At 37.2% G+C, this 23,706-nt stretch overlaps 1 protein-coding gene across 26 annotated transcripts in view; it reads right to left on the reverse strand.

Annotated features, from left to right (window-relative positions):
• HNRNPC (heterogeneous nuclear ribonucleoprotein C) overlaps nt 1–23,706 on the reverse strand; it is a 53,197-nt gene that overhangs the window by 29,162 nt on the left and 329 nt on the right. For 4 of the 26 annotated variants that reach the window (XM_048217762.2, XM_048217709.2, XM_048217692.2 and 1 more), the window contains exons 2-3: nt 19,094–19,257; nt 18,738–18,763 (exon numbers count right to left, since the gene is read on the reverse strand). The exons of 4 other annotated variants lie outside the window; for them this stretch is intronic. The gene's annotated coding sequence lies outside the window, so the exon portion shown is untranslated. Of the gene's footprint in view, nt 1–18,025; nt 18,764–19,093; nt 19,258–23,173; nt 23,220–23,706 lie in introns of all 26 variants that reach the window. 18 more of the 26 variants (XM_048217761.2, XM_048217736.2, XM_048217688.2 and 15 more) reach the window with 6 other exon arrangements.

Here is a 23,706-nt window from a genome sequence, read left to right on the forward strand (position 1 = left end):
GGCTTGGCTGGGTATAAAATTCTAGCATTGCATTTTCTTTCTTTAAATATGTTATAATACTTCCGAACTGTCACAGGGTCATTCCCAAGTGTAAACCCCGCCGGCAAAATTCTGTTTTTTATCGGCTTTAGTTGTTACAGGGTTTTTGCTTTCTGCTCAGCAGGAGAGTCTGCTTCTCCCTTTATCTCTTCCTCTGCCTTTCCCCCTGCTTGAGCTCTCAAATAAATAAAATCATTAAAAGAAAATTAGAAGTAAAATAATAAAGCTAGCTGCAGAAGAGAACAGGTTCATCTTTGCTTTTTACTTTATATAGCTCTGTAGCATACTACATTCTACATGCATTTTTAATTTTTAACAACGTGGTATTCTAATTATCAACAATTGCAGTTTTTAGAATAATCTGCAAATCACTTCAGGGGTACCTGGCTGCCTCATTCATGACAACATGCGATTTTTTTTTTTTTAAAGATTTGATTTATTTGACAGAGAGAGAGAGGCAGCGAGAGAGGGAACAGAAGTGGGGGGTGGGGGTGGGAGAGGGAGAAGCAGGCTTCCTGATGAGCAGGAATCCCAGAATGCCCTGAGCCGAAGGCAGATGCTAAACAACTGAGCCACCCAGGCGCCCCAACATGCAACTCTTGGTCTCAGGGTTGTTGAGTCTGAGCCCCAAGTTGGGTGTAGTGATCACTACATAAAAAAATAAATAACTCCAAATCACTTTAAATAATGTGGGAATTATGATTAAATGTTTAAGTCAAAGGGCACCTGGGTGGCTCAGCTGGCTGAGCGTCTGTCTCTTGGTTTCAGCTTGGGTCATGATCTCGGGGTTCTGGGATCGAGTTCCTCTTTGGACTCAGAGGTTGGTGGGGAGTTTGCTTAGGATTCTCTCTCCCCCCCTTCCCTGTGCCCTCCCCCCAACCCTGTACATGCATAAGCAAGCTGTCTCTAAAATAGATAAAATAAATCTTTAAAAAAAGTCAAAAAGCAGTATTATAGGGGCGCCTGGGTGGCACAGCGGTTAAGCATCTGCCTTCGGCTCAGGGCGTGATCCCGGCGTTACGGGATCGAGACCCACATCAGGCTCCTCCGCTATGAGCCTGCTTCTTCCTCTCCCACTCCCCCTGCTTGTGTTCCCTCTCTCGCTGGCTGTCTCTCTCTCTCTGTCGAATAAATAAATAAAATCTTAAAAAAAAAAAAGCAGTATTATAATTGTACAATAACAGGAGACATACATTAACTATTCACATAAAAATTACATACTTAGGAAAGAGCATAGGTTAAAATGACCTGTGGGTACTTTGCTTTTGGTTAATCCTTATCACCGTCAATTCCTCAGGAAGTCCATTTCCTCAAACCACAGTTGATAAATTTCACTACTTCTTCCATCTTTTGAAAACCGGAAATTTCTGGCACATTCTAAATACTCTGTATTTCCTCACAGATGAACTCAGTCCACTCAAATCCCTTGTTTTTTCAGGGAATAAACATTTTTTGAAGTTTTTATGTTAATTCCAATTAGTTAATATATAGTGTTATCTTAGTTTCAGGTGTAAATAGAAAAATCATTTTTTAAAAAAACTTTATGTATTTATGTATGTAAATAATCTCTACACCCAACATGAGACCTGAACTCACAACCCAGAGATCAAGAGTTGCCTTTTCTTGGGGCACCTGGGTGGCACATCGGTTAAAGCGTCTGCCTTCAGCTCAGGGCGTGATCCCGGCGTTATGGGATCGAGCCCCACATCAGGCTCCTCCGCTGTGAGCCTGCTTCTTCCTCTCCCACTCCCCCTGCTTGTGTTCCCTCTCTCGCTGGCTGTCTCTATCTCTGTCAAATAAATAAATAAAATCTTTAAAAAAAAAAAAAGAGTTGCCTTTTCTTCCAACTGAGCCAGGCAGATACCTTAAAAAATCATTGTCAAATTCGTTCTTCTTTAACATCCAAGTAAACAAATACACAGAATAAAAAAAAGTTTCTTTCTTAAAATTGGTTTCAAAGAGTAAAATCAAGAAAGTAGATTTCTGGGGCAACTGGGTGGCTCAGTCCATGAACTCAGGGTCATGGGATCCAGCCCCACACTGAGTGTTCAGTTTGCTTGACATTCTGTGTCTCCCTCTCCCACTGCCCCTTCCCAACTCGTTCTCTAAAAAAAAACCCAAACCATTATAATTCTTAAAAAAAAAATAAAGAGGGTAGATTTCTGAAATGCTTATGTTCCATGGATACTGTGCATCCTGTTTAATTCACTACTGACGATTAAGTGGATCTGGTTTCCAGAAAAGCAGAATTCGAACACACTAAAATACAATGGAATGAAATGAACATTTTCCTAAAGGTTATTTGGGTGGTAGCACTTAACACTGTAGTCCATGGGTGGATGTGGACGTAGGTGTTTGTATATGATATATTTTGTATTTATATATACATATATTTTCATCCCATTTTTTTTTTTTAAACACGGAGCATGAAATCACAACCCGACATCAAGACTGAGCCCAGTAGTTGAACGCTTATCTGACTGAGCCACCTAGGTGCCCCTCATCCCAGTATTTTTATCATCAAAGGATCACTAAGGTGTGTCTTATCTGGTTGGTAAATCAAAACTAGGAATACTCAGTTACCTTTACCAAAACTAGGAATACTGTTACCTTTATTGCCTTATTAAACAAAGATCTATGCATCTAATCACAGGTTTCATATGTTAAAGCAGTAATACCAAGAGATTTTCCGGGTGCCTGGGTGGCTCAGTTGGTTAAGTGTCTGCCTTTGGCTCAGGTCATGATCCCAGGGTCCGGTGTGAGCCCTGCATCAGGCTCCCTGCTCAATGGGGAGTCTGCTTCTCCCTCTCTCAAATACATACATACAATACCAAGAGGTAGCAGTGTGAAGGACAAGAAATGCTTAAGATCTGTGGATATATATTCAGGTGCCTCTGACTTTAAGTTACTTTAAAAAAATTACAGAGGGACACCTGGGTAGCTCACTCGGTTAAGCATCTGCCTTCGGCTAGGAACATGATCCCAGGGTCCCGCATTGGGCTCCCTGCTCAGAAGGGATAGCGCTGCTCACCCGGCTTGTGCACGCTCTCTGGCAAAAAAAATTAAATCTTCCAATTTCCACTCCTGCCATTCCAATTACATTCTAAAACCAATAAATAAAATCTGCATCTGGTTAGAATGCAAGCAAACCTGTCAAAATTTTATTTTTAACTGTTCATTCTGAAGCTCATGCTATCCTGATTCTTTGTCCTCTTGAGACAAACCTATCTTGGATTTTCAATCTAGCTAAAAGTTTGGGAAATGTTTGTAACAACGACCCCATTTCTCTTAAGTTAGCATTAAATCTCAAGTAAAGTCTGTTGGGAAGAGGTGCAGTGAGGTGGGAGAGGCAGACTGCACTATCTGATGATTATGAGAGGTACAGGTTTCAAATAGCCCAAAAACAGGTTATGATGGTGCTGGATTTTGCTAGGGGCGGAGACAAAATCAATTTATAACTGGAATCAACTTTTAGCTTCCTTGCCTTTATGCGCAGGGTAGTGTAACTCCACCTTTAGCGGAAAGCGATTGGAAAGACAAATACCTGACAAAACAGCGCCACTTATTCAGACTATGTTCAGTATCATATTTAGGCACATTTGCTACAAACGAACAAAAAACCCATCAGAGAAAATAGGTAACAAGCCACAAGATGTTTCTACTGAAGACATCAGCCAATCCTCTACCTGTTCACCCTATTCACCTAGGCTACTCACAGCTATACTTACTCATATCACAGTATCTGTTAGTCCAGGGGAAAAAAAAAAGCAAGCAAAGACAACATCTGTATGGCTTACGAAATGTCAATGATTTAACTAGAGAACAAGGGAAATAACTTGCCTCAGACAAGAAAATGCAGAACTCTACCTTAGAATTTTTATTACTACCCCTCAACTAGCCTATACATTCAATGTGAATCAGATACAACTACCATATGACTGTTATTTCCTATCTTTCTGTGATGAATATAAAAAGCAAATTATCACTAGATGGCAGCAACGAGTTGGCAATTTTTTAAAAAGATGATTAAATCTAGAGTCCAAGGTTTTCTATTTCACACTACCTTTCACAATTGGTCAAAGTTTCTTAAGTACCTTTCGGATACCATAAATTTCCCCTTCTACTTAGAGCATCATCATCTGCACTAAGTTATTTTCCTTTAACAGGGACACCTGGGTGGCTCAGTCAGTTAAGCACCGCCTTTGGCTCAGGTCATGATCCCGGGTCCTGAGATCGGCCCCATGTCAAGCTCCCTGCTCATCGGGGAGTCTGCTTCTCCCTCTCCCTCATTCTCTTAAATACATAAAATCTTTAAAAAAAAAAAAAAAAAGGGAAAAAAAGTTGTTTTCCTTTAACAAACTTAAATTCCTACTTTGCCCATTTAGGTACTCTTTCACATTACTCTATTTGGCCCTCCTTTGTTCTCTGCCTATGTATCTTTATTGCATTCATCAATTATTTCCCCTGGCTAACAACGAACTGTCCCTGTGTCTGCAAAAAGAACAGTATACTTTAATCTGCTCCATCCCCAAAGCTTATATTAATCAAAACACAGATATAATCTCAAGGTCAAGGTTCTACTAGCATGAGAAAATAGCATATGGTGGTGCTTTAGGACATTTTCAGGACACAAAAAGCTAAGTTGGCCCTTTTTTTAAAATATATACACTTATTTTTCTAAATAGGTTCCATGCCCAGGGAGTCCCAGCTGGAACTCACAACTCTGAGATCAAGACCAGAGGTGTGATCAAGAGTTAGATGCTTAGCCAACTAAGCCAGGTGCACCAAAGCTGGTCATATTTCTGATAAGCTTTCTAACTGCTATGTCTAAGAATTAAAACTAAGAGAATACTCGAGATACTAGAAATTACAGAGAGAAACAGATAATTCAATAAATGATATCACACAGCTATTAAAAACCAAAAAAACCCTAGAAAAACATAACTCATTACACCAAAATAAAATTATAGACGGATCAAAATTTAAAGTAAAAAATTACATATGCAGTTGTCAAAACCTAAATAACACAAAACATGCAACAGTCCCAACAAATATGAACAGGAGAAAAAGGGCAGGAAATGCAAACCAAATAAATCATAAACATGAAAAATTAATGTAAGAATTAATTCAGTCAACTGTCAATGTACACTAAAATCACTGGGCAAAAGCTTGTTGGGCACAAACAAGATTTACATGATCTCAAAATATTACCTAAAAGAATAATGATCATAAAGGGAAAAAAATGTATCTTTACAATGGAAACATAAATGCCACCACTTAAACCAACTGATCTGACATTAAATGCCTCCTGATGTGACAAAATAATAAACATGCATCACCTATGCAATACTCTTGGTAAAATATTTGAATCTACACATAGGGAAACAATTAGACAATTTCAAGTTTGTAGAGACGTTATACAACAATATAACTGGTTGGGACTCCTCAAAAATACATACATACAAAGTAGAGGCCTTTTCTAGATTAAGAAAGCAATGTGTGACCCTCTGACTAGACACTGGATTGCAAACAACATTTTTTTGGTGATGGGGAATTTTATTATGGTTTGTATACAAGAGAATATTGAACCTGTTAATTTTCATTGTCTTGATAATTATTTTGGTGAGATAGATTATCTTTATTCTTAGAGGAGATGCAGGCATTTTCAAGTTTCTAAGTGAAGTATCATGCCTAAAACTTTAAACTCACTGAGGAGGAAAACAAAACAAACCACCACACATACAGAGAGCAAACATAGCAATCTGCACAGTGACTACTAGAACAGGAAGGCTAGAACACGGGGTGTATTTTACACATGTAATAGTACCCGTTCCAAAGTTTTTTAAAGCTCCTATTACAGCAAACAGAAAAATGATATATACCAGCTGACACACTTTACCAAGTTCCCAGAAAATAGCAAAACTTACTTTTGTCAGATATGCTAATATAAGAATGATTGTACAATGGGGTGAAGACAAGGCAACCCCACAGCTGTAACTAAATAAACCAGTACATGTTTCTGTAGGTTCCTCTGAAAATTCTTAAAAAGTGCCAAGCAATGGGCAGGCCTACATACTTGCGTTAATTAAGCAATCGGCAATGTCATCCTATATTTGGAATTGAAAGAGAAAACTTTGAACATCTTTAAGTTCTATAAATCCCTGTTAATAAAAAAATTACATAACCACTTAAAACACATTGCAGAAAACCAAGTGAAAAATATTTACAATATAGACTCTAAAACTACATATGGTAATGATTACATATTAAAAATATAAGAAATATAGGTGTATAGGTACACCTGTAGCTACAAGACAGAGATGAACCAAAACACCAAAATACTAATACTGGTTTAAAAATATTTTTCTTTCATATGCATATTTCCTTCAAATTTCTTAATAAGCATTTTTATAATAAAAGATTGTTCCTGTCCAAGTATAAATGGGTAATGTATTACGACAAAAAAATTTTAAAATGAAGGTCTTTAAGAAAATATTCCCAGAATGTCAAAGAGGGAAAAACTAAATCAGGTAGTTCAACCGCCCCACAGTTCTTCAGAGGATGTTAAAATCCCCTTTCAACATCCTTGCTGACTCACTAATAATCTAGCCTCTTGAGAATTGTCAAAGAACTCACAATATAATACTCAATTCATAAACTTAATTGGCTTTTAACCAATTTCTTCCTTTAGTTCCCTCCTTCCTTTAATGTCCACTCATTGGCATTAATTTTTTCTTTAACGTAAATCATCTTATTCAAACTATTCCCTATCCTCACCATCTTCTATGAAGATAAAAAATGGTGCCCTGAAACAAATACAATTTAATCTGTCAATGTCCCTTCGAACACAGTAGCAGTCCAAATTTGGTTGTTCTTTCAAGAATGGAACACTCTGGATGCTATCCAGACGCTAGTGTTTCTGGTAACTTTTGCACTGTCAATACATGCAGAAGTCACAAAGTAAATTCCCTAATTCTTATACATTTATTAATATAATGCTAACTTCCTGTATTGGGACAACTACTTTGCTGGGTTTCTTTGCATCTAGTATAGGGCTTTACATTTCAAATACCATTTCATCCTTTTTTAAAAAGATTTTATTTATTTATTTGACAGAGAGAGACAGCCAACGAGGGAGGGAACACAAGCAGGGGGAGTGGGAGAGGAAGAAGCAGGCTCCTAGAAGAGGAGCCTGATGTGGGGCTCAATCCCAGAACGCCGGGATCATGCCGAGCCGAAGGCAGACACTTAACCAGACACTTAATGACTGAGCCACCCAGGCGCCCCCATTTCATCCTCTTCTATCCTGTTCACTATCCCTAGTTCCAGCCTGAAGAAGTTTCAGATTTTGATTTTGTTAAGTTTTGAAGTATTAATCTCTTACAATTATGTATTCTTCACTGATTTGTTCACCATCCTCTGAGAAGTCCTGCCCTTATCATTTTAAAAAGTTTAATATTATTAACACAATTTTCCTTCAATAGCAATTTTTTTTCACGTTATCTACTAGTTTTAAAACAATGACAACCAACAGTCCCAACGGGTAAGTCCTTTTGCATATTTTCTGTATACTGAAAATCCCTACCCTGGTTTAGTTTTAAGCAGGACCTGTATTAATAACTCAAAAAACTGCAAAACAAAAAGTTTAGGCTATTTTCAAAAAAACAATTTTAAACCAAAAAGATACGAAGATACCTATCCCCACAAATTCAAACCATATCCACCATGACCAAACTTCGCTTAAAACAGTGACTGAGAACTTCCTAAATAGAACATAAAAATTCAGAACATCCTCACACTAAAATACAAAAACAAAAAAACTAAAAAAACCAACAAACCTCCTGATGTCTGCAATACACACTTGTTCACAATTTAAGTTCTTAGTAATGTATACAAAGACACATGAAAATAAAAGAACCTAACGATTAAGAGCTCTGAGACTCTGGGGTCAGACAGCCTTGTACACTACTCTTTGTGAAGTCAATCCCTTCAAAAACCAGATTCTTCAACTGTAAAAGGAGTTATCATTGACAGTACTTGTCTCATAGGTGAGATATGAGGCATAAGTGAAGTACAGAAAACACTGACACGCTGGCCTGGCACATAGCAAGTACTGCTGCTGCAGCCGCTGCTATTACTACATCATTTACTATTATTGGTAAATACCAAAAAATAAAAATGGGCCAAGGATGCAAACAGGTTATTAGCAAATATTATTAAAGGTCCATGGAGATTTTTTAAAAATTCAACATCACTATAACGGAAATATAAATTAAACCAATTATCTATACTTCACTTACCAAATAAGGAAAAACATTTAAATTACAAGTCACTTTTACGTATTATTTCTATGAACTGGTACCGTATTTTCACAGGACAGCTGGACTTTTATCAAAAGCCTTAGTCCTGTGATTGTTCTTGACTCAATAATCTCACTTTTTTTTTTTTTTTTAAAGATTTTATTTATTTATGTGACAGAGAGATAGCCAGCGAGAGAGGGAACACAGCAGGCGAGTGAGAGAGGAAGAAGCAGGCTCCCAGCGGAGGAGCCCGATGTGGGACTCGATCCCGGAACGCCGGGACCACGCCCTGAGCCGAAGGCAGACGCTTTAACGACTGCGCTACCCAGGCGCCCAATAATCTCACTTCTGAGAACTCGTTTTAAGGAAACAAGGACGTGGATATTTAGAAAGTGTGTACAACAATATGGGACTGGCTAAATGAACAACTTCAGTACATCAATCCAACTAAATACAGGCAACTATTTAAAAATGGCAATGTACTGACGCCAAGAGATGTTCAAGATGTTAAGGAGCACACACCTGAACAACACAGGGAGCTAGGGGCACCAACCTCCCCACTGTGCAGTCAAAAATAAATCCCATGTAACTCAACTCCCCAGAAACCGCTGACTGGAAGCCTTACCAAAAAGTTATTAAAATCATAAGGAAACTATACAGCACTGTGTATTTTTTTCCAAAACCCACATAAGTGGACTTATATAGTTAAAAACCGTGTTGTTCAAGGGTCAACTGTCCAAGTTATCTAAATCATTAAGTGTAAGACATCTCAGGATGTAGTAGTAGTAAGTTTTTAAATACTTTTCCCTCAATTTTTCCTCAACAGCCATACTGCTTTCATAATTTTTTCATTTTGTGAAGATAGCTTAATGCTACCTTGAGATTTAATGACTTGATACACAGCTTCACCTAGAGTCAGCAAAGATTTCTATAAGCCCCTAAACAATTTGGAAAGATTGAGTGCTTCTCTTCCACAAGAGCAATTCAAAACTATATAAAACAGGGGCGCCTGGGTGGCACAGCGGTTAAGCATCTGCCTTCGGCTCAGGGCGTGATCCTGGAGTTCTGGGATCGAGCCCCACATCAGGCTCCTCCGCTATGAGCCTGCTTCTTCCTCTCCCACTCCCCCTGCTTGTGTTCCCTCTCTCGCTGGCTGTCTCTATCTCTGTCAAATAAATAAATAAAATCTTAAAAAAAAAACTATATAAAACAAGAAAAAGGGCATCTGTAGACCAAATTTTTCACTGGATATGGTTTCATAAACTTGGGGTCTCTCATTGGTAGTCCCAACAAATACAGACACTTCTCTCTACAATCTCAACCTCCATAATCAACTGTGCCGTTATTAAATGGTATTCCTCTGTTTCAGAGTGTTATATCAGACTTAAAATGGGGGTGTGGGATGTGGCTGGGTGGGTTGGTAGAGCATGTGACTCTTGATCTTGGGGTTGTGGGTTCCAGAGCCACGCTGCATGCAAAGATTACGTAAGATTACATAAAAACTTTTTTTAAAAAGATGGGGGGGGGCGCCTGGGTCACTCAAGCAGTTAAGTGCCTGCCTTTGGCTGAGGTCATGACCCCAGAGTCCTGGGATTGAGCCCTGCATCACATCGGGCTCCCTCCCCCTCTGCAGCTCCCTCTGCTTGTGCTCTCTCACACTGTCAAATAAATAAATAAAATCTTAAAAGAAAGGAAGGAAGAAAACCTCAGCATTTTAGAAGCCTATCATAGTCTTAATCAGAGCAGCTTCTACATAGCCAAACTCCCCTTTGACAAACCTGTTTACTTTGGGAACATTTTAAGCCATTTGAAAAAAAGAAGTTCCCAAATCTACAAGTATCAATCATTAGAAATATTTAAGGGGCGCCTGGGTGGCTCAGTCAAGTTAAGCATCTGTCTTAGGTTCAGTTCATGTTCCTGGAGTCCCAGGATGGCGCCCTGCCTCAAGGTCCCTGCTCAGCAGGGAGTCTGCTTCTCTCTCTCTCCCCCCCACCCCTCCCCCCACTTGTGTTTTCATTCTCGCTCACTCTCTTCAAATCTTTAAAAAAAAAAAAAAAAAGAAATATGTATGGGGCGCCTGGGTAGCGCAGTCGTTAAGCGTCTGCCTTCAGCTCAGGGCGTGATCCCGGCGTTCTGGGATCGAGCCCCACATCGGGCTCCTCCGCTGGGAGCCTGCTTCTTCCTCTCCCACTCCCCCTGCGTGTGTTCCCTCTCTCGCTGTCTGTCTGTCAAATAAATGGGTAAAATCTTAAAAAAAAAAAAAAAAAAAAAAAGAAATATGTAAAAAATGCTTTTCACAGGAAAAGAATTAAAATCGGCATTTCAAAATTACTTCAATAAGGTGAATAAATCTCAACTGGGAACTAAACATCAAGAACATATGCAATATATAAAAATAAGCAGCAAAAAAATTCAATGACTTATTACTGCTAGTGTAACTAAAATTCTATGTGATGAGAATACACAGTTTAATCTGTATAAACACCTGGTCAGGAGAACACTATCTCTATACTTGAGATTCACGCTTTAAATTTTAGGGGTCTTAAATCAGAAATTTCCTTTAAACGGTTTAGCAAATAACACTGAAAGAAAATGGAACCATGGCAATCTAGGTGGAAGGAATATAGAAATTCATTATACTGTTATTTGTATGTTTGAATATTTTCTTTAAAAGGTTGGAGAAAAGGAAAAAATGTTCACAAGTATTATAATCACAGATCTACAGTGGCCTGCAAAGTGTTTTAAAAATATTACTCTTCAGCTATCATTTACCACCAAGAAATAACATAGACTGGTCACATCATACCAGATATGATTTGCCTAAAAGCTCTGATAATTCGAAATACGTCTATTTCAGGATGGCATTTATTTTGATTACTAGCTTAATGGTATCACCATTTACCCAGTCTGCCTGTTTGAAGTTACTTCTTTTTTTAAAATTTCATTTATATTTTTATAATAATTTTTTATTATGTTATTGAGATTACTTGATTCTTAATCCTATTTATAATTTGGGGAGTGTCATTAGTTCAAATCTTACACATAAAATGGTTATTTTTTACATTGTATTATTTCAAATTTACATAAAATAAGCCATAACATGATCCTTGACTTCCCTCCCAAACACCAAAAATTCTTGCATGAAAGCCCATCAAAATTTCTACATCATGAACAAGCAATAAAAAGGAGTGCAAGTGGTCCAGACCAGTCCCTCTCTTTACTGTACCCATCAATCACAGTTCTAGGAGAGAGCATGAAATTATTTCTATGAAGCTTCCAAATGATGATGATGATGATGACGACAACGACGACAATGATGATGTTGTTTTGCTGCTGCTGCTGCTGGAGTACAGACCATATTCTGAATAGCAAGGGTCAATAATACTTACTGCCAAGATTTAATTTTTCTTTTATTATCTTTCATTGAGTTCCAACAAAATATACTTTTTGAAGTCTATCATGGAGTCGTGCTTGGAAAAATTCAAGATTTTTCAGACTTTACCAAGATAATACTGTGCTTTTTTGTGTTACACCCCAGTGGGATCTGGGGAAGCACACATCTGTCAAATCAAATATATTAGTATTTCTGCAATAATATGCATAATCAGTCATTTAATGTAACAGACTATAGATAATCTCATGTCAATTGAGGTCTGGCTTGTCACCAAAGTGTAAAACTAATGAAAACATTTTCCATAAATTTTTAAATTTCTGAATTATAAATAAAAGATCTTGGACCAGTAGAGAAAAATAATTTTGTATAAGGAAATTATTTTTAATAAGGAAATCCAACTTAAATTTACAATATTCTCCATCACTCAGACCTAAGCAGCTAGAACACAGGATTATACCTAAGTCTGAGAATAGTAAAATTAATATATATACAGGAATCCCACCTTTTGTTACCCTGACCTCAATTTTATCACCAATGAGAATAAACACACCAAGATTCTCTCAAATTAAAAAAAACAAATTTATCCCTAATAAAAGAACTTCTCAAAGTCCAGAAAGGACCAAGCAAAAAAACAAACAACCATGTAAGCAAAAATCAATCACCCCACAAAACCAATACTCCCACAAAAATAAAACACAACTGGAGAATGCCTTTCTCAGTCCACACGGTAGTATTTTAGGGTCTTAAATACTTTTCAGTGTGACAATGACTGCGTTTTTTAAGTCCTTATTTTCAAAAATACATACTGAAACAGCTACAGATGAAATATATGAAGGATTTACTTCAAAGTAACGTGAAGCAGAGAGAGTAGATACAGGTATAGATGAAACAAGATTACCCAAAGACTGTTAAAGCTGGACAACTTCATAGAGATTATACTCCGCCCTCTTATGTTTCAGAATTTTTCACAGTAAAATGAAAACAGTACGAGATATATGCATACACAGATCTAAAAATAAGGGTATTTACAAAATTTTGTCAGACTGTTCAATTGTTTATAAAAGGGAAAAACGGGAAGAACACAAAGGCCCAAAATTGAGTTCTATTTAAGTAAGATATTGTGAAAGTATGCAATGCATGCACCTATTTAAATTTTCAGATGTCTACTCATTTTATGTTAATATGTTCACATGAAGTAAAAAAATTTTTTTCTACTTGAATGGATGTGCTGTTATGTATGAATGACTTTTGGAAAAGCCTATATATGCCTACTCATGTAAAAAAAAAAAATCATAAAGTTTGTCCAAATTTTGTCTACAGCCCCATCACAGGAAACAAAATAACCTATGCCCTCAAATGAAAACTTGATTCATTCCACCACAGCCAGACCTATTTTAAAGTTTTTTCAACTTAACTATAAAACTGTTTACCAAACCCCTACCACAGAGGCTGTAGCCATTTACACCCAGTCACAGAGGAGTTGAAGCCTATCTATGTAAGTTTTGTCTTGAAACGAGAAACAAAATATTGTCGTGCTATTTATACTACTCTTCAAGCACAAAGTTTCCTTCCAATCCTAACAATGTTGTTTTGCACGTATCTTTCAAGATACTTCCCTATACCTTTACACAGACAATAAACTTCTATAGTATGTGCAATGGTCCAAAGTGCTAGAGTATCCAGTGGGGAGGGGGAAGTTTGAAGGGCTAAGTGAGGGAAAACCTCAGTGAGGCCATGACCTTTGAGTTAAGAACCTAAATGAAATGAGGAACCTAAACTTAGGAATGTCTCAGGGAAGAAAATTCCAAGAAAAAGCGTAGATAGGACCATCCAGCATGCAAGACTCAGTACGGAGGTAATGCAGCTAGAGCAGAATATACTGTAAAGTATACTATTCGTAAGGGAGGAGGAACACAATAGATCATAGGGTATTTTGTTAAATCACGGTGAATTTTTAATTTTAACGTTGAAAATAGGGAGCTATAGAGTTTCAAGAAGCAACACCTTCAGGCAATCCATTTTTCAAACATTACAATGGAGTAGGACCAATCCAGCTACTCACATTGGTGGGGAGCAGCAAAAGAAACGGAAACCTTTTCCAATAATGCACAAGAGACAACTGCAGCTTGAAACTGGACCAAGCCATGGCACTGTGGTCAATACTTGTATTTTAAAGGAAGGGCTGACAGGTTACTCCACAAGGCCAAAGGTGAGGTTTAAGAGAAAGACAAGGATGGCTAACCGAAGTCTGACCTCTATGACATAAAAACTGGAGTTTTATTAACTGAAACAGGCATTACCGGTTTGAGAGAATAGCAGGAGCCCCAGTTTGGGACTTTTAAACTGATGTAGTCAACATTCAAGGGAGTAGTCAGCTCAGTAACTAGACAGACTGGCATGTCATTCAAAAGAAGTCCAGGCTGGTGATACAAGGGTGGGAATCATTAGCTTATAGATGGTATATAAAATAATCTGACTGAATGAAATGACCCAGGGACTGTGAGTAAAAAAGAGAAGTTGAAGGACTGAACACACAATACTCCAACAAAGTGGAAGAAAGAAAAGCCAGAAACAGAACAAAAACCTAGAAACTATATAAAAAAAAGTTTCAAGAAGGAAAGTGGCTGAACTGGTTAAATCACAACAACTGGTCAAGTGTGATGAGGATTGAAAAAAGACTGCTGGATTTGGCAATACACCACTCTGGGATGTGTTTTGTTTTTTTTTTTAACCTTATTTCTTCAACTAAAACTCACTTTTAAAATGCGTTTACTTCACTGAAATATGACACATCATATTACAAAATTTTATAAAACTATTATCACAAAGCTACATCGATCTAATTTATTACCTTGGACTTTTATCGTGCCATTTAAAGTGGTAAGAATTAAAAACAAAATATATTAATGATGGTTTTTAGTTGGAAACTCTTTAAAAATACAAGTCCAAAGCAGTCTCTTTTTTGGGGGGGGGGATAACTTTAGCCCAACTGAAGATTTGTTTTTCAAAAATACTTCATTATGTTAAGTAAAGAACAGTCAATCTAGTATGAGTAAGAGTTGAAATCTGTAGGTTTAATCACCTGGGTTGAATCCGTGTGTTACCATGTATTAGGTATGCCTAACCTTGAGCAAATTTTTAAAACTGTATTTCAATATTCTCATCTCCAAAATGCTAATGATGATACACAAACGTTACGATGATTAAAAAAGTTACAAGAACATTAACAATGATGGACATATACACAGTAAGGTGTCCAGATCACTTTCAAGATGAAAAAATTGAGGGTCTACTTCATTTTTCTTTTCAAATAGGGAAGTGATATCATGTCTTACCCAATGGGTTGTTAGAGAACTAATCAGTAGTTTCCTATAGTCTGATCAACCTGTCCTCTTCAAACTAATTACATCTGCTCATTCATACACATACAAAAAAACTCATCTGAAAAGTCTGGGCAAGTATCCCCAGGCCTAAGATTACTACTTTTTTCATGAGATTAAAAGACAGTGACCTACTCTGATAGGTCTTCTAATTTTTTGTCCTCCTTGAACTTTGTCCTCATTACTTAACATTCCCCCAGACAATAGCCAGAAGGAAATTCCAAAGAAACTATCTCAGCATTCTCCAAGGTCCTTTCAAAAGATTCCTTTTGTTCCCAAGACAACCCAGATACTAAATAAGGACCTTCCACGGACCTGTACACCATGCTTGCTAACTGCTTATCTTTTCAACTTAGTCTTATTCTATGCATTCTTGGTGACTATTCTCCAGAAGTATTTTTTGTTCTGAAGCCAAGATTTCCCATTACCTGTGCTTTCAAGTAGGATAATCCACTTCTCATGGATGTTAATTTCAACATCAATTCAAGGTCACTTCACTAACATCACCTCCATACTGTAAATTTGGTTCCCTTTCTATCATCTTACTCTGTTCTTTTCCTTCTAGATTATAAAGTGCTCTTTGTCACTCTTTCTCCCCTCAATGATCTGTAATACCCAAAAGGACAGGGGACTCCTACCTTCATATTGTAAATTTGGTTCCCTTTCTATAATGTTTTTTTTTTTTTAAGATTTTATTTATTTATTTGACAGAGAGAGACAGCTAGTGAGAGAGGGAACACAAGCAGGGGGAGTGGGAGAGGAAGAAGCAGGCTCATAGTGGAGGAGCCTGATGTGGGGCTCGATCCCATAATGCCGGGATCACGCCCTGAGCCGAAGGCAGACGCTTAACCGCTGTGCCACCCAGGCGCCCCTATAATCCCTGTTCTTATCCTTCTAGATTAAAAAGCGCTTTGTCACTCTTTCTCCCCCCAATGATCTGTAATACCCAAAAGGACAGGGGGACAATATGTTCTGTTCATCCCTATGCCACAGCCTAATGGTGATTTTCAGAATAAGCACTCAAATGTCTAATGAATAAACAGCTCTACTTGAATGTTCCACAAGCACCTCAAAGACTAATTGTTTAAACTGCTTTCTCCTACTCTTACCCTAATCTGCTCCCTTTGTTTACCCAACATCTATCCTGGGAGTCATGCTGAAGCCCTTGCTCATTATCAGAGCAACCACCAAATCCTCCAAAATTTATCAGCTCCTCTCTAAGTTCCCATACCACTTCTTTTGACCAGGCCAGCTCATTATTTTTCTGTGTAGTTTACTATCTTCCTTATCACCTACCTCCAAACTCATTCTTCTCTAAGCCATTTCCACACCATCAGAATGACATTTCCAAATGAAAATCTGATCTCACTCCCTGGTTTAGAACCTTTCAATAGCTCACACATAGATTTTGATAAAATACAAACTCCATAGCATGGCATTAAAATTTTTTAATAATCTGGCCTTAATTCTAAGGTTCAGTTCAGTTCCCTTTCCCTTAGAAGCATTCCCTGCCCTTTTGAGTCAATCAAGTACTCATTTTTACATGCTTCTATAGGTTCTAAGTTTACCTCTAATCACAGGATGACACTGTCTCATTCATCTGTCTCCCTCACAAGGTTTTAAGTCCCTGAAAAACTACCTTACCTTTTTGTATCTCCCCAAAGGAACATGACCCACAAGAATTTGCAGAATTAACAAGGACAGACCTATAGTAAACAGCAGCCACACAATGACAGAAGAGTAAGACAAAAATAGCTTTCATGTAACAGAGGGTATCAGTAATACTTGGACCCATAAAAATTTCCATTCCTCTTCCAGATAACCTCAGGACGTTTTATATAACTTTCTCCCATTCTGTTTTCCTTTGAGGATGCCTTCAGTGTTCACTTTAACTGGATTTTATTCTTTTAGTACAAGTAAGGAAGATGTGATTTATCCTAGTAACACAAATCACAGAATATGCCTTTAAAAATCATCTCATTTTTTCTCTCAGCTCAAAAACTACTACAGCAACTCTAAAGTGAGTTATAACGATAGTCCATTATAGTCAGTAAAATACTACAGGTTGTGGGGTGCCTGAGCGTCACAGTCGGCTGGGCGTCCAACTCTCGGTTTTCGCTCAGGTTGTGGGATCGAGCTCTGCAATCAGTGCGGAGACTGCTTGGGACTCTCTCTCCCTCTGTCCCGCCTTCTAAAATGGATGAATAAATCTTAAAATACTACAGGTTGCTAAAATTCTAAATTCTTTAGGTACTCATTCCTTCCTATTACTTTTGGGAACACATTAAATTCCCCAACATTTGCCGGGCTACAAGTCATCACTGAAAAAGAGATCAACCTACATCTTTTCTGATTTGGATACAGGTTAAAGAGATTTCACTGCTTTTTGAAATTAAAAATCTACCTATCCTTTTTAAAAAACAAAAACAAAACCCTCCCAGTGAGATAGCATTTTAATATTATACCATATTTCTTGTGGTTTGATTCATGTTAAATTTCACTAAGAATAATCTAAATGGAATACAATCAAAAACTATTGTCACAAACCCAAGGAAAATTACTCTAAATGACAGAAAATTTTTACTAATTTGCAATAATCTAAGAAAAAAACCCATCTAATATGTCCTTGTCTTGTTGCTATTTAAAACCATTTTCATTCTGAAGTACATGTAAACTTCAGCTGCTCTTTCCAATTATCAAAAATTTTCAGTCAACCCGAGTTAGTAACAACCTCATAATTCCATTAGCTTATAAAAAAACTGAGCTGGCATCCTTTGGGAAATATCTCAAGATACACCAAAATCTTAACCCAAATATTTCCAGAAGCTATCACCTACACCGCATCAACTAGACTTAAATGGGTGTATTTCCTAGTCTTTGCAATGAAACCAAGTGGACCTCACACCTCTTACCATCACCCAGGAAGGGTGTGCATCTGTTCCGAAGGCCCCCCTGGCTCCAGGTCATCCTGGCTGCTGCTGTTCCAGGCTGGGCATCCATGTTGCTGCAGCTTGTGGTTTGTGAGGGGTAGTAGTGTACAGGAAAAGCAGGATGGGATTTCAAGGGAAACAGGAGGAAAATGGCTTTCTGGGAAAATGCCATCACCATCATAGGTGTTAAGTAGTACCACACACATTTTATTGCAGCACATTTTAAAAATTTAACAAATGAAAGATTAAAAATAAAAAAAACAAAAATAAAAAATTAAAAATACAGACGTCCAGAGATGCTCTAAAACAGTTAAGTTAAAGATCAGGAAAAATAAGGTCACAGACTTAACAGCCAGTAAAATTCTTTCGAGCCTGGGGAAGGGGATGAGGGCAAGGGTGGGGTTGGGAGAGAAAAGGTTTATGTGATCAATCCACTTAAAAATGCTAATGCCTTCACTTTCTCTCCCAAGATGCAAAACTCCAAAGTCAATCAGGAGGCCGGAGAAATTCTTATGAACATTCAGAAAAACTCGATTTTAATCCGGTTAAAAATCATCAGTGTCATTATCATCATCATCATCACCATCATTAAGTATAATAATAAATAAATAAATAATAGTAACTAGTAACAACAATAAAAAGGAAATCAGCGGAAAGTCAGGAAAAATGTAAAAAAAAAATTGGAATAACTTACTGTAGCTGAAGATCAAAAAAATCTCACTGTAAAAAAACAAAAATAAAAATAGCCCAGATTAGAAAAACGGGAGGTGCAAAAATGTCAAGTCAGTAAAGTTCATTTCTTTTCTTTTTCCAAAAGCAGTTTCCACAAAAACCGCAAGGGTAAAGTTCTCAGTAGCAGACAAGCAAAGCCCTTTCCACATCATCAATCAATCTTAAAAATACACGAGGAAGTAGAGAGGTCAGTTTATGAGAGGCTAAAAGGCTCCTCCTCCTCTAACCCAACTGCTGCAGAAAAAATAGAAATAGAAATTTTAAAAATTACATCTTAAATCCAAGTCCCGTTTTTGGAAACAATTAAAAAAAAAACACCTGTAAATTTGCCGTAGTGCACACCAAGTTGCATCATTATGTTTAAAATGTCTTTATAAAATCAGTTTTGGAATGGGAATGTGTGTGTTCTGGAAGGGTGGGGAAGGGAGGTTAAAAATCAAAGCTGAGCTCCAGTGAGTAGGGATGGGGTTCGCCTTGCTGCCCTGTGAAAGGAGAAGGGACAGATTGAGTCAGAGTTCCTCAGAAATGTTGTGCCCTAAACCCCCAAGACAGAAACATCTGTCCATTGCATGTAACACATTTTGGTAAAGCATAACATTATACGGGGATGGGAGAGCCTCTATAGAACCATCACCTCTACCAGTGACTGTCTTCACAATTCTTCAATTATCAGTAGGTGACAAAAATTTACTAAATATATGCCTATATTCCCACAAGGGTCTTAAAATCAAAAATCTACATTCGAACATTCCTCTTGATCATCAGCAGTTTGGACAAAGAAATTATAGAAAAACCAGGCCAACAGATGAAGAAGTAAGCAAATATGAAGATTATGAAGGGGAATGGTCTACCATGAAGATACATACTAGAGATGACATCTATTCTCAAAACCTGTAAGTGATCAAACTACAAGACCTGATAGGTTCTATCTGGGGAAAGATGTTTAAATATGGAGCACATCATAAAAATAAATCAATAGGGAGCTCATCATTCAAGCAACAGAATGAAAAACCACAAACGAAGGAGAAAAGATTAGAGTTACTGAATATTTAATGTCATAAAATAAGTGAAAATTATGGTCCTTAGTGAATTTGTTTCTGTGGCCTGTTTATAAGCTAGTATACATAGCTAATTTCAAGATATGAATTCTAAGAATCTGACACACAACACCACACTAAAAAGTAACAACATGCAGGACAGACTGGCTGTTTTATCAGCTGAAAGATTTGCAATTAGATTGTAGGTCTTTTAAGAAAATAAGGAGATCACCGCCCTCTCATTTCAATACTCAGATAGTTTTATTCTCCTTTACAAATATAAGTAAACTAGGGGGACCTGGCTGGCTCAGTTGGTAGAGAATGTGACTCTTGATCTCAGCCATGAGTTCAAGCCCCATGTTGGGTGCAGAGCTCACTTCGAAAAGCGGGGGGGGGGGGGGGGTGTCCAGGGGCGCCTGGGTGGCTCAGTCGGTTAGGCACCTGACTCTTGATTCCAGCTCGGGTCATGATCTCAGGGTTGTGAGATTGAGCCCTGCATTGGCCACGGAGCCTAATTAAGATTCTCCCCAACTCCCTCTTAAAAAAAAAAAGAGAGAAAGAAAATAAAAAATAGTAAAAGTAAAACGTGTTCCTTGAGTCAATTATGTGTAAATGACAACAAAACGGGTACTAAACCTCTAAAATTTTAACTGTAAATTTTTTCCAAGTAGCAGACTACTTTAGGTATAACCTGTAAATTAGTTTTACATTTGGACTGATGTGTTAAATCGTACAAAACCATAGGGGCACCTGGCTGACTCACTCTGTGGAGTGTGGGACTCTTTAATGTCAAGGTTGTGGCTTCAAACCCCACGTTGGGTATAGGGATTACCTAAAAATAAAATCTTAAAAAAATTGTACAAACTATAAAGAAAAAAGTTGTAGAAAATGTATACATTTGATTATCTCTACGGCAGTGTTTGTGATGTCCCGTTATGGTGAAACTTTCAATTTTCTTACTTAAGTCACAGCTTGAACCCGGTACTCAGACTCTTCACAGTATGTTAAGTAACTTTGTGGCTCATCTACAAATAAATCCTTTGCACATGTGTCAGAAGACAAACGCTCACCAAGTAGTTAATATGAAAAGAAGCATTTACATTTCTGAAAGTCATAAAGATGTCTTCCAAAACGCTATGTTAAATTGATGAGCTACCAATTCATAAAAAAAGATCAAACAACTTTAGTGCCTAATTATAATGCTTTGCAATGAACAGTATACCTAATCTATACTTTGTCAAACCTCTGGGAGGTTTGGATCCCTTCTTCTAAAGCACTCTTCTCAAAGTGAGGGATGCCAACCAGCACCAAGTGGCACTTATTTGAAATGCAAATTTCCAAGGCCCACACCAGACTTAATTAGAAATGCTGGTGGTGGAGCTCGGCAATCTATTTTAACTATTCCCCTGATTCTAATGTCTGTTCACATTTAAGAACCACTATGAGGATTTAATGGGGAACCTCTATCCCATAGTTTAGAGTGGTATAAAATAAATCCAAGAGCATCATGACCTATCATAGTAAATGCCCAAGAGAATTAAAAAACGCTACAGTAATCCTTTTCCCCCTTTATAAACCCCAACTTTCTAACACCTAAGACAACACTTGCAGTTATGCTACATCAAATAGTGCTGGTTCTCACCTGCCAATTCTCTAATAAATCTAATATGTACAAAACCATCATTTTCCCTGACCCCAATCAGAATGAATATATATATTAAGTATCAGCAAATAATGTAAATTATAATTTTACAATTATAAAGCTACTTCAAGACTAAGTTAAGATACATATTATAAAAACTGCTTTTAATAGAACTTTCTGTACACTTTTCAGCCTTCTGACAACATAAGACCTGAACAGAAATCAGAAATTAAAATAGGTACGATGTCTAAGCACCCTTTTAAGTATGAAACTGAAATCCATAACGTTTGACAGATTTGCCTAACACAGTAACGGGGCTGAGGGAGATGGGGATACAGTTCTCTTAACTCTAAGGCCAAGATTCTGTCACTCCCCAGCTAACATCTTAAAATAATTACTTAATATAATTTTTAATATTAGAAATTTATTCCTTGTTCTTACAGCAATTCCATCCAATACGTTGCATGCTATATGAAACCCACTAAAGCCCTAATCACAAAAATAAGCAATGTTTAAATTCTCTACAGAAGGAATAGCAACTAACACCAAGCATTCCAGTGCAGTGAGCATGGGAAACACAAAAATGTCAGAAGACCTACAATTTAGTCATCCTTCCTCTTTAGCCACATTAAAATAATACTAAAGCCTACCTATCTGAAAACACCTCTAAAATTGTTTCAGAGATTAATTCTGGGGCCAAACTTTCCAGATGGATATCAACTCAAAGGAACGGTTTCCTTGGTACACGCTGATCCCAAGAAACCCATATTTCTAAAACGTCAAGGCAAGAAAAGTGCCCTTCAATTAATTTCAATTTTTATCAGTTGTTATTAGATATTACTTCCTTACATTTCTATTTGCCTACAATATTTTTATCACGTTTGTGACTTAAATTAATCACTGCCCTTATCTCATTTCTTACAGTTCTGCAGTGATAAATTTTAGTTTTCAGCCCATGTAATAATATACATGTTTATGTTTTTTGTAAAGAGCAATGCTTTTAAATCCTATTACATTATCTACATGGTGAGGGAACTGACAAATCCATTAACTACTACGGAAAAAAGTACTTTTACCTTCTGTTTCCTAAAGGATGAATCTATCCTACACTATTGGTTTAAATTTTGCTTACCAGTTTTTGTGAGAGAACATATTACGAAAAAGAAATCTTCCCCAAGTATCAAAAAAAAAAAAAAAAAAGGCGATTTCTTGGATAAGTGAATGTGATACTACTTTGAAACACCTATGTAACTTTATAAACTTAGCGAACATTTTTTAAGTTTCAGGACTTAGAAATAGTGGGCACTTTAACACTTTAATAAAAAATATGTAGTTCCTAAAAAGTATGCATAACTACATACTTTTTACAGAGAGTTAAGATATTTTGGAAAATTAATTCCAGAATATCCTGTAAATCAGATTTTAAGTTTGTATTAGAACGTTAAATTAGTAACAACTGCCAATTCTCGTAATTAAATATTTTTCCCAAGTACAGTTTGGGAATTTCCAGTTACCGCTAGTGACTGCTGTAATTAGGTTCTCGTAAAGATTCAAATACAGTACTATCAATACATACTATTCCAATAGCTAGATAAAAAACACTTGACGAACCTAGTAGAGTCAAATTCCTTAGTAGTTCCGCTACTGATTTATTATGACCCTGGCAATCGACACTCTTGTGCCTCTCAGGTTCTGTCTGAGAAAGATAGCAGTACCTACCTCAAGCAAAGTTCCACTAACTTATATATTTCAAGTGATTTGTAACCTGCAGATAAAAAGTAAGCCAGCTTTAATTATTACTGTTAATATGTAAATGAGATTACAATATTTTTAAAAATATATAACTGAAAATAACTACTTCGAGGTCCGCCATTGCTCAGAGAGATGTAAAATAAAAAGTAATCAGTAAAACATTAAATCTATTGTTATAATATTTACTACTCTTAGGCCCTGCGGTACGCTCCAGATTTTAGAGGCTCGCGGTACAATATATACTTGGTAACCCTTACCCATCCCCCGCCCAATTTTTAAATTTAACAGGAGACATCAGCACTACATGAACTTCAACTGTATTAATGAGCATCTCGATCTTCCCTTTCATCTCTCTCTTGGAGTCCTCATGGTCGTAGAAAATGAAAGGAAAGAAGCCGTTAACACAGAAAAAAAGAGCGAAAAAGGAAAAGGACGTTTTCCCTGCCGATCGTGGCCTAAAGAACACTAGGTTAAATCTGCGCAAGAGCTGAGGCCTGTAA

Source organism: Ursus arctos, unplaced genomic scaffold, assembly GCF_023065955.2.
Source record: "Ursus arctos isolate Adak ecotype North America unplaced genomic scaffold, UrsArc2.0 scaffold_37, whole genome shotgun sequence".
NCBI lineage: Eukaryota > Metazoa > Chordata > Mammalia > Carnivora > Ursidae > Ursus > Ursus arctos.